This window comes from Hylobates moloch, unplaced genomic scaffold (genome assembly GCF_009828535.3).
Source record: "Hylobates moloch isolate HMO894 unplaced genomic scaffold, HMol_V3 SCAFFOLD_9, whole genome shotgun sequence".
Taxonomy (NCBI): domain Eukaryota; kingdom Metazoa; phylum Chordata; class Mammalia; order Primates; family Hylobatidae; genus Hylobates; species Hylobates moloch.
The window spans coordinates 92,828,783-92,840,591 of NW_026652284.1; the positions used below are offsets into that span (position 1 = coordinate 92,828,783).

Consider the following 11,809-nt stretch of genomic DNA (forward strand, 5'->3'; position numbering starts at 1 on the left):
GACATGTTAATATTTTTTTCCAAAGTCATAGGAAATTTGGGATAAGGTGGCATGCCCAGATTAGGCCCTAGTCAGTGGAGTTTAATTAAAAATTTTCCAAATTGAAAACTGGTATAACCTACTTTTCCTTTTATAGATACAAGGCAAGCCTTAGTTCAGTATTTTACACAAGCACATTACATCGAGTCATCTCAAATACATGATTTAACAAGTGAGAAATCATATTATATTACCAGAAAAACAAAGCAATATCCGGAAAAATGAAAATCAAACGTTTTTCAGGACAAAAAAGGCTCAGAATTTCTTTTAGAAAATAGTGATCAGATTCAATTGAGATTCCAATTTTATATGATATGAAAAGCTTAATACTTTATACCTGCAGCATTCTGTAGCAGATATAATAAAACATCAACTAGTTCAAATTCAAAAAGATATAGTAAAATGCGTGAAATAAAAGCTATCCATCACCTTTCGAAACACACTGTTTGTCGACTGATTAAAACACATGAAAAGAAATGTTACTTACACATTGAGCATACCAATAATTGAGCTGGGATTCAAAGAGTGCTACAAAGACAGTACTTGGGTACAATGCAGAGATGTAGAAAAATGGTTTACAGCCAGAAAAGTAGTTTGGGGGAGGTTAATAATCCCCTAACTCCTTTTGAAAAACACCTGCTTGAAGTGCAATATTTAAATTCTGCAAACAACTTCCTAAAGCTCTAAGTTCATTTGTCTCTATGTTTTCTCTGTAATTTACCTTGACATTTTTTATGATTACCAAGGATATTGTTTATTTAAGTAAGCACACAGCGTCTACCTGACCCATATGCTCCTTCTTGACTCTGGATTTAATTTACGATGCCTATTTTATAACATTATATTATTTCCACGGCAATTGTCTTGGTATAATAAACAAAGAATGACTTCAGCTGCTTTATCCCGCAGTGAAAGAGCTGGATTTGAGAAGGGTAAGTTTGAGGTAAAGACAAAATATCAAAAAAAAAAACAGAAATGATAATGAAAAAATGAAATTCATTTTATCTCATACCAATAATATTTTTGTTAGGGACTGAATGCATTTACTAGGCAGAATAATGGCAGTCCTACTCTCTCATATTCAACCTAAGCCCACCCCTGTAGATGCCACCAAACCCAAAGCCAATTGGTCCCTTAGTATAATGCACTGTTACTAATTTATAGTCCTAGTTCATTCCAATGTCCTTTTGTCTGTTTTCAAAGCCCTAGGTACATTTGAACCTATCTTAGCTAAGTGCATTACCAGATGACAAACAATAAAACCATTTATTAGAAATCAGCCTCTGTACTAATGGCATATATATTTTCTGCTATTATTTTTAATATTATAAGGCTAAAAGTAGAAATAATCTATATACACACATATACAGAACAAAAAGACACATGGATATTATTTAAAAAATGGAATTGGAACAAATTTTAAAATCTATTTACCTAATATGACAATGACCCTTGTTCCCAGTTTCAAAATAATTTTAGGTACTGTCAGTCTATTCCAACTTCAATTAAATCCTACCCTCTCCTGAGATATGACATCAAGATCTAATTCAGTTATAAGCAGCGATAACATTTAATTATCTTCTCCAGTTATCTACACTGCCAGATGATAGTATTTCCTGAGAACCACATATGTCACTGTTGTAAGCAAGAACCAGTTTGGGGATACATACAGAATATCAAACTACATTGACTTATTTAATGTTTTAATTCTTTAAGACTTATAGCAAAAAAATTGCTCCAAATCTAACTTGCTTTGAATAAAAATGCTGTTAATATATTTTCCTAGGGAAAATTGCTTAACCTCCCTGTGTCTCAGGGCCCTTATTCATAGCTCAGAAGACCAAACCTAGCATATAGTAAACACACAGCAAATATTAGCTTTTATTATTACCTCAGGTAAAATATTCCTTATCTGGCACTAATACATACTAGGGACAAGTAACCTCATTAAGTAAAGACATATTAAGCTAAAAACCAAAATTAGTTTGTCTGATGGCAAAGTTGATGAATATCATACTTTCTAGGTTAATATTATAACATTTATTTTTGCTTTAAAGCGCTACTTTGACCTCTACTATAGTTTTTCTTTTTTTCCAGCATATTTTCCAATATGTCTAGGTTAAATTTCTTAGACATAGCCAAAGAAAAAGTATGCTCTAGGTATTTCTGAACTAGGGCAAATTCCAAAACTAGGAAGAGGTCACCCAGAGTTTAGACAAAGAGCAAGTTATTCTGGCACTTTCGTAATTCTTTCTGGTGTGAGAGTCTCACTCTTGCAATTGCTTCTAGGACATGACTCTCTGCAACATTGATTCCACACAACACTCCACTCTTTGACTGTCTTCTGTAACTCAAACTCTCTTTTAAAAAGTCTGCGTCCTCTCTGTAATCCTCAAACCTATCTTCAAACTTTCCAATTAGCAGTCAAATTTTGGCTTGCAACAAGATCTATAGTCAGAGCATGAAGACATATATGGAGAATGAGGTATTTTTAGTAGTCTTCTATTTTAAGTCCTCATAAAATTCAAAAATTTTTATCCAAAGAGATTTGAGATTTTAATAACATGAGAATCAATGAAAGGCTCCCTATGGGTGAATCGCCATATAGATAGGCCAGGGTCTACTCTGTTAAGTTGGTTGCTGATGATCACATGGTGAATTAACTTTATACTGTCTTCTGTTCAGAATGAGCACCTGTTACATTCCAAAGTTTATGGCAGACACACAGAAAGCATAAAGATAACTAAGACCCAGCCTCCACCTTCAAATGACTTACAGGTATCAGGTAAAATCGTCCTCATTCATGTGCCAGCTACAGTATAATAAAATAAATTCAGAAACTTATCTCCTAATGAGCTGACTGGCTACGTTCTAAAAGGATGTCTGTAAATCTGTTTGTCTACAAATCCCAAGTGAATAAGAATTGAAGTTCACAGCCCACAATCTAATTTCATTAAATAGGACATGTGTATTGGTCCCTCGCAATCTTGTGGATACTATTTCTATCATGCACTTTTTTTACCTTACTTTTTTAACTCACTGAAAAAGTTTTTGAGTCAGCAATTTTCCCTGTTAAGCTCTGAATTTTACTGCATATTAGGGAAAGAATTATTCCACATACAGGTACAGAATTCATCATTTTCTCACCATATTCAATTGTTACAAATTTATCTTTTTGTTTCTATCAATCATAACTATAAGCCTCTTCTTAGTAGTCTTTTCAGGCATCTTAATTACTTGTTGGTTGGTTGGTTGGTTGGTTGGTTTACTTATTAGACTTGAGAGATTGTGTGTAAATAACCCCACAGCAAACGCATTATAGACTAAAGAACAGTGTGACAGCTGAGGTTGAAATGGCAATTATAGTCCTTAGGCAGAATTGACTCTATTTTCCTTTGGAGCACAGCTTTGTTCATGTAAATGAAAGTTAGTAAGTTGAAAACGTAGAAGTAAAGGAGTTTTGCCGATATTATATATTCATTTCTTTATCAACTCAACAAATTTACTGAAAGCTTTCTATATGCTAAACACTGTTGTAGATAAAAAGGCAATTCAATATAGCATGATGAAATCTAGAAAGGGGAAATATGGAAAAGCTCATGCAACTCATAGGAAGGACATCTAATGTACTCTTGGGAGGTCAAGGAGGGCTTACCAGAATGAGTAAATGAGGTGACTTTAAAGGATGAAGGGATTAGGCCAAATTATGGAGTGGAGATTGGGGGTAAGGGAGTAACATTCAGAATTTATCTTAAGGGCAATGGAGAACAATGGAAGATTTTAAGTAAGAGAGTGACATAATCAAATTTGCATCACAGGAGGTTCTTTCTGACTCCATAGTTCGGTTTAAGGAAAAAGGCACAAGAATGAAGATTAGAGTGCTGTTTAAACTATTACAGTAATAAGGTAGATAATGATAGATAATACTGTCTTGAACGATGGCAGGGTAATGGGAATGGAGCTCAACATTAAAAAGCAAATGCTGCTTCAGTGACTAAACAATGATTTCTGTGTTTTCTCACTGTGATTTTATTATTTTATTTTTTCTTAGAGACAGCATCTTGCTCTGTTGCCCAGGCTGGAGTGTGGTGGCACCATCATAGCTCACTGCCCCCTTGAACTTCTGGGCTCAAGCTATCCTCTTGCCTCAACCTCCCCAGTGGCTGAGACAACAGTCACACACCACCATGCCTAGATAATTTTTTACAATTTTTTATAGAGAAGGGGTCTCATTATTTTGCTCAGGCTGGTCTTACCGTACTTTTAAACCCATATTCTTACAGATTAAAAAAATCATTTGTTTGCTTATGTAAACACAAGTGAGAATTTGGTCATTTGCATGCACCAGACCTCAATATAGCCTTAAAATCATAAAGTATAGAAAATGGTTGGCATGTTTTCAAGTGGCATGTAACACCTTGTGGCTATATTCCAGGATGCACATAGCCATGTAGAGAAATGTCAGTAGAAGACACTAAAGCCAGCTCATGAAAGTACTTAAGAAATTGTGACTTTATCCAGTGGGCAATGTCAAATTACTTAGTGTTTTATGCAGGGAATAGACAGATGATCTGGTCTTTCAAAGGATAACTGGTATGGTGGAAAGCCTTTAAGTTCAACCCCATGATACCTGTTTTTTTAGCAATTATGCCTTAAGCCAATCTCCTTCCCTTGAGTATAGGCAGGATCTATGGCTTTCTCCTCATCACTTCCTGTATTATGTTACCTTCTATAAAACTTCATCTTCCTAGCAGATTCACCAGAGAGACTCTCCTTGCTGGCTTGATGAAGTAAGCAGCTGTATTGTAGAAGACCACATGGTAAGGAACTGTGGATGGAATTGAGCAAAGAATTGAAGCTTTCAGTTCCACAACTACAAGGAACTGATTGCTTCCAATATAACCATGTGACCTTGGAAGAGGACCCTGAACTCAGCCCTGGTTAACACATTAATTATAGTCTGTGGACCCTGAGAAGAGGGTCTAAACCATGCCCAGACTCTCAACCCACAGAAACCATGAGAAAGTAAATGTGTTGTATAAAGTCTCTAAATTTGTGGTAATCTATTACTCATCAATAAAAATCTAATACAATTAGTACAATATTGAAGATAAATTAGATGAGGGAAAGCTAGAAACAGGAAGTCCAGCTAGGAAAAAAGAGGTAACACAATGAGATTATATATATAACTGCTAAAATATGAACATGAGAGTCAGAAAGAGTAAGTTTTAAGCTTTTTATCGTTATATAATTAATCATCTAGTCACATTATAAAATGGAATGATAATATCTTCTTAAATGGTTTGTATAAAGGATATGTGAAATGAAATATTTATACAGGGTTTAACACAATGCCTATAATGCATTATTATTCTTATGCTACTATGTTAATCTTTTTGAGGACCAGTGAGAGCTGGGCTAGGACAAAGGCAGTGAGAACGAAAATAGTGGTAAATTTGAGCAATATTTTTAGGTGGTAAGTCATAATGACTGCTCTGATATGGATAAAAAGAGAGGGAGGAAGGAGTGAAAGATAATACAATTTCTAGCTTGGATGATTGAATGAGAATGATTCCATAACTGAAATAAAGAGTGCAGAAAGAAAGGCTGATTTGGCTGAGGAGACAATGAGTTCTGTCTTGGCAGTGTAAAGTCAATGTGCTTGTGGGAGGACATCCATATGGAGAGGTCCAGTGTACTCAGAAGAGATTTGAGTATATGGTTAGATTTGGAGATGGTTGAGAATTATGTTACCAATAAACTACATCAGTATTTACACACACACACACACACACACACACACTCCTAATATTCTCTTTTGAAAAACATGAGAAATATTTCCTCTTAGTAATAAATACATTACGAGTTTAATAAATGGAGCCCAGGATGAAAAATTAGAGAATAGGTAAAGGATCCTTTCTTCTTTCCCTAAAGGATCAATGACTAAGAAATGCCCAAATACAAAAGGGATGTTTAAGTTGATTAAGCTTGATAAGTCTGTTGCAAGGGCCAGCAAACTATGGCTCCACAGCCATATGCAGATTTTTTTTTGTAAATAAAGTTTTATTGGAACACAGTCACATCAATTCATTTATGTATTGTCTATTGTTGCTTTCACAATACAATAGCAGAGTTCAGTAATTGCAACTGAAACTATGTGGCTTCAAAGCCCTAAATATTTACTGAGGAGCACTTTACAGAAAAAGTTTGCCCACACCTGGTCTATTGTATAAAAAATGTTAGTCTTCTAACTTGAAAATTGTACATCAATAAATAAGGTAATAAAGGAATGTTGCTTGAAATGCCACAACGCTCATCTAAGAATTACAAATATTTGTTTCTGGTACATTTCTTTTATTTATTAATTGTAACATTTCTGAGCGGGCATTTTCTCAACTGCTGAAAAGGAATAACACCTCCTCTGCTTACTTCATAAGGTTGTGAGCAATAAACTCTTAAAAATCTAGATAGCATTGAACAAATATGTTAATATTTTAGATGCTTTTATATTGTTAAACCATGAAATCAATGCATTCAGTCCTAATCATACAAGAAAGAAGTAAATTTATATTTCTTTATATTACTCACTAGAGCACTTTTCTTTTATCTTAAAAAAAAATTGGGTTAAATAGAACTCATACTGGCATCATCCTTTCCAGAAAAGAAAAATACAGAAAATTAAGGCATTTGATTAAATCAACCAGCTAATTAATGGTAGAATCTAAGATCAATCTAAGTCTCTTGATTTTTAATTTGCTTTCTATCAGGCCATATATCTGCAATGCTGACTAACTGGATACATCAGTCATATTTGATATACATGTATGGGCATCTGATAGATACAATTTTAGTACAGAGAGCTTGGAGGTTAAGATAAAGTAAGTAGAATTTGTTTCAAGAGAAATTGCCTCTTCAAATGCACTTTATTCTTTCATATTTTGAATTTTTAACAGATTTTCATTTTTGAATAGTTTTAGGTTCACAGAGAAGTTACAATGATAGTACAGACAGTTCGCATATATGCTGCACACCCAGTTTGCTCTCTTGTTAACATTCACTTTTAAACTAAGAAATAAATAACTATCATCATATATCATCTGAAAAGTCAAAAAAGTGAGAATATGTAGATGTGTAATATAGAGTTATCATTTTTCTCATTTGACTCATGATTAAGGCAAGATGTTGTTACTTGTCCAAGGTCAAATAAAAAAATCAACGACACATGAAATTCGAAACAGAAGAAGATGTGTTAAATGGGGGATTATGAGGATGAATGAATTAATGTCTTTGAAATCACTTCAAAATGTGTGGGCTTCTTAAAATATGTGGACTCCTGCCTAAAGACAAATCATTACTAATATTTAACTTGCTAATCTACTTTCCAAAACAACATGTTCTTTCATTAGCTCCTTGTTTATTTGCAACATGGCCTGGCTTTGTTCCGGGTATATTTGGATGCTGAGTGAAGACATGCAAGTTTTTCCTGATTTAAAAAGATAGCAACATAAATGACAGTGTTTTTGTAATGTAAACTTTAGAAAAAGAAATCATGTACTTATATCTTAAACAAAAAAGGAAAGTGTTTCTTATTTTAATCAACTTATCAACTTACCTGTACTTTTTAATTTTTTATTTTTATTTTATTTGTTTATTTATTTATTTTTGCTGTTGGGTATTTGGTTGCCACTTAAAAAGGTGATCAGATAGGCCGGGCGCGGTGGCTCACGCTTGTAATCCCAGCACTTTGGGAGGCCGAGGCGGGCAGATCACGAGGTCAGGAGATTGAGACCACGGTGAAACCCCGTCTCTACTAAAAATACAAAAAATTAGCCGGGTGTGGTGGTGGGCGCCTGTAGTCCCAGCTACTAGGAGAGGTTGAGGCAGGAGAATGGCATGAACCCCAGAGGCGGAGCTTGCAGTGAGCCCAGATCGCGCCACTGCACTCCAACCTGGGTGACAGAGCAAGACTCTGTCTCAAAAAAAAAAAAAAAAAAAAAAAACAAAAAAAAAAAAAAAAAAAAAAAAAAAGTGATCAGATATTCATTCCTGAGAAACATGGCTCTCCAGGAAAATCATTCAAATACAAAACATCTTAACTAAAGTATCATTTTTCTTGTTTTTAAAGTTTTTCCCAAAAAGTGAAGCATAATTACAGATATATAAATATCAATTTCAGAAAGTAAAACTTTCATCTTGATTACTAACTAGTAAGCGAGATTTTGTGTATTGAGTGCTTAGCTACTAATAGCATAATAAAACTTTTCCTGTTATACTCAATTTCTGTCAAGATTCTTCTCCTACTTCTACAAATTTCTCTGCATTTAAGCGACATCAGATAAATGGGCTATGGTTGAAGAAGTTTTCCTCTAGTTAAATAGAGGACAAGATACGAAGTTCTCTGAAGCCATGTATCAACTATAATGCAGGCCAGATTTCCTCCCAACTTTATCAAAGTCTCCAGTCAGAGACAATGGTGTGCTACTGTGGACCGTACACAGGACTTGGACTCAGAACATTGTGATAATCATGAATCTGCCCCTGGGTTTGTGTTCAACCTTGAATATTTTTACAGACATCACATCTTTACTGATAAAATAGTTGTATTAAACTTACTTTCACAATATTTGGGAGTTTTTGGAATCAGATATTACACGACAGAATTTTTCATAGATGTAAATGGCCATATTATGGTATTATTACATTTTAATATTTTGTTAAACTTTAAACTTAAATGCAGAGCTTATGTAGGGAATTGTTTATAGAAAAATTTTATTTATTCCTCATTCAACATCCAGAATAAGATAAATTTTGCCAAACTCTACCAAAAGAAATGAAGATACCAATCAACCTGTACACTAAGTATTGAATCAAAATTTATATAAATAAAATGTAAACTAAGTTTCCAAAACTAGCTTTATCAGTTCCCTTACTGTCCAGAGTCAGATGCCTTATATAACCTATATATACACAAATCATTTTAGTAAATGTTAATATTAGTTTCCTACTTTATATGAAGTTTAAAACCTCATCTGGGGCTTGTTCTGGGAGTGTATCCATCATTTGTACCCTTGTGCCAGGAAAAGAATGTTTAGATTCCAAATAACTGAAACAGAAGCAAACTTTTGAAATACAACCTACTTATAATTTGGCTATTGTTAACCTAGGCTTTCTATGCAGTTGGCAATGCTGAAGACGAAATAATGATTTTTTTAAACAAGTATGAAATAGAGAATTGGTGTTAGGATATATGAAGTAAAAAGTACAAAGAGGGTAAGAAGAAATAAAAGCTGTCCAAATAAACTAACATTCCTAAAAGTGGACATCTGCTCAGATGAATGGTTACAAATAACATGCATTTTATGTGAATAAAGACTAAAATATGGGAAAAAAAATAAGAAATATATACATGTGTGTTTAGAATCAGAAATTCAAGAAAGAACAAATTTGTTTTGAAGCATAAGCAAAGCAGTAAAGAAAAAAGTTCAAAAAAATTGGAGGAGTAACATTTTAAAAAACATTTCTTTTTAAAGGAATATTTCTCCCCATCCTGTAACTTAAACGTATGCCTACAGTGCAATTTATTAAGATCAACTGAATTAATTGTAAATTTTAATAAGCTTAAAAGCAAGCACAGCTAATTTGAAAATGGGTGGGGGGGGGAATTCCCATGGCAATAACTTTGCTTTCTAAATTTGTAATTTTCTCAGGGTAATTTTCTTTCATCGTTCCCATTAAAGATTTGGGCACGAATAAACCAGTCTTAAAGAAATACCTTAATAAAACAAAATTAACTCAATGTTAGATTTTTGCAATGTCAGGTTTTCATAAATCCATTTATTAAAATATATCATAAATATAAACTAAATTTTCAAAATGTACATGGAAACACTTTTTTTTTTAACCTATGTAACAGCCTGGCATGTATTCGGTTACTCTGAGAGAAAATGTTAATTATCTGTGATAGATTCCTTCTAGAATCACATTTCCCTAGACACTAGTGAGGTAAAAATTGGCCTTTGGAATGAAACAGATCACTACAAAAATCATAGTGCTACCTCTTACAAACTTGATGATCTTGGGCAAGTTATTTAGCATCTCTAAGGCTCAGGCTTCTTCTAATGAAAAATGGAAGAGATAATAATATCAGGATTTTAGTAAGGATTAAATGAGATGACTTTACATAAAAGAGCCTAGCAGGTCCTCATAATGTTAGTGTTTTATAAAATGGAATTATTTCCTACTGTAATTGATTTTATAAACTAAGTTGACAGGCTGGAGAGACAGCAGATTATACTCAAAACAATTAGTTAAAATAAAATTTAAATTTGGAATGCTTCCTATATTCCAGGGATTATGCCAGGTTTCTGATTTATATGACTAATTTCTTTTAATCCTCATAACTAACTCATAACAATGAGTTAGGTGCTACACTTGTAACCATTTTGCTGATGAGAAAAATGAAGTTGAGAAAAGTGAATTGGCCAAATATCAAATGGTCAGGCACTCTGTAGCCCTCACTTGGACTATTCCAAAGGTTTCATTAATTACCTTCACAAACAGTCACAAAAATGAAAATTGGCATAACGAAGTAAAGTACAGGAATTTCAAATGCGGCAGTAAGCAGTAGCAGTAGTAACAACAAAACGTCCTTAAAAAAAAAAAAAAATGCACCCTGCACAGCTCCTGGAAAAGATGCCCTGAGAGTATGATTACTTATCACCTCCCAACTTCAAGCCTCTATGGTTGCTTGTGCCATTTCTATAAAAATCTGTGATTTTAAAGAGAAATTTCACTGTTATGTATCTTGAAAACAATCTCATTACAATAAAAGACTTCAGACCCACATTAACTTGGATGATCATATTTTTTGGCTTGATTTGTGGTTCCACAGGAACTCCCACATTCTATATATTGGACAATATATTGAATGAGGCAAAAAGGATATCACTTCTTCATTCTCATTTCAACCTGCGGGGCATTTTGTATCCATAGTAAAGAGCAGGGGCTTAAATCACATTGCAAATCTCTACTAATTTTCCTGATTTTGTAGCATATTATAACTTACACAGATTTGTGACCCATAATTAGATTTATAATTAATCAAATTAAGTGCTTGTGATAATTTTCAATAGCTTTATAAAATAATTATAAAATGGCCATTTGAATCTTATTCTGTCATAAGATGTACTGATATAATCACTAAACAGCAAGAAGTTCTTGCCTTCATATTTTCTAATTTAAAGAGGGAATGATTTAAGTCTTAATGAAAAGCCCTTTTTACTACTGAACATTTTTTTCTTTTTATCAGTCAATATATTTACTTCCAAAGATTGAGATGGTGACTTCACGCTTCCAATACTTTAATTATAGTTATTTTTTATTTCACGACATGAATGAATAGCTTTCTTAATTTACCTATCAAATATTGAGCCAATAAATTCATTGAGAGCCCTTAAATTAGTTACCTATTCTTCATTTGGCACTTTCTCTTGTAATCATCTTTTATGCATGTTAATTTTAAGTTACAAAATATTGTCAAAACCTTAGTCAGAATATACTATCAATAGAACACAAGAATTCTATTTTATGTGAGCTCTCAAAATATGATTCTATTTCTATCCTTCATCTATCTATCTATCTATCTATCTATCTATCTATCTATCTATCTATCTATCATCTATATCATCTGTCTATCTCCATATATCTATGTGTCTATCATATATCTATCTATCTATCTATCTATCTATCTATCTATCTATCTATCTATCTA

At 33.2% G+C, this 11,809-nt stretch overlaps 1 protein-coding gene across 2 annotated transcripts in view; it reads right to left on the bottom strand.

The window, feature by feature from the left end:
- The window catches only part of CSMD3 (CUB and Sushi multiple domains 3), a 1,208,741-nt gene that overhangs the window by 397,908 nt on the left and 799,024 nt on the right, over positions 1–11,809 (bottom strand). The window lies entirely within an intron of this gene.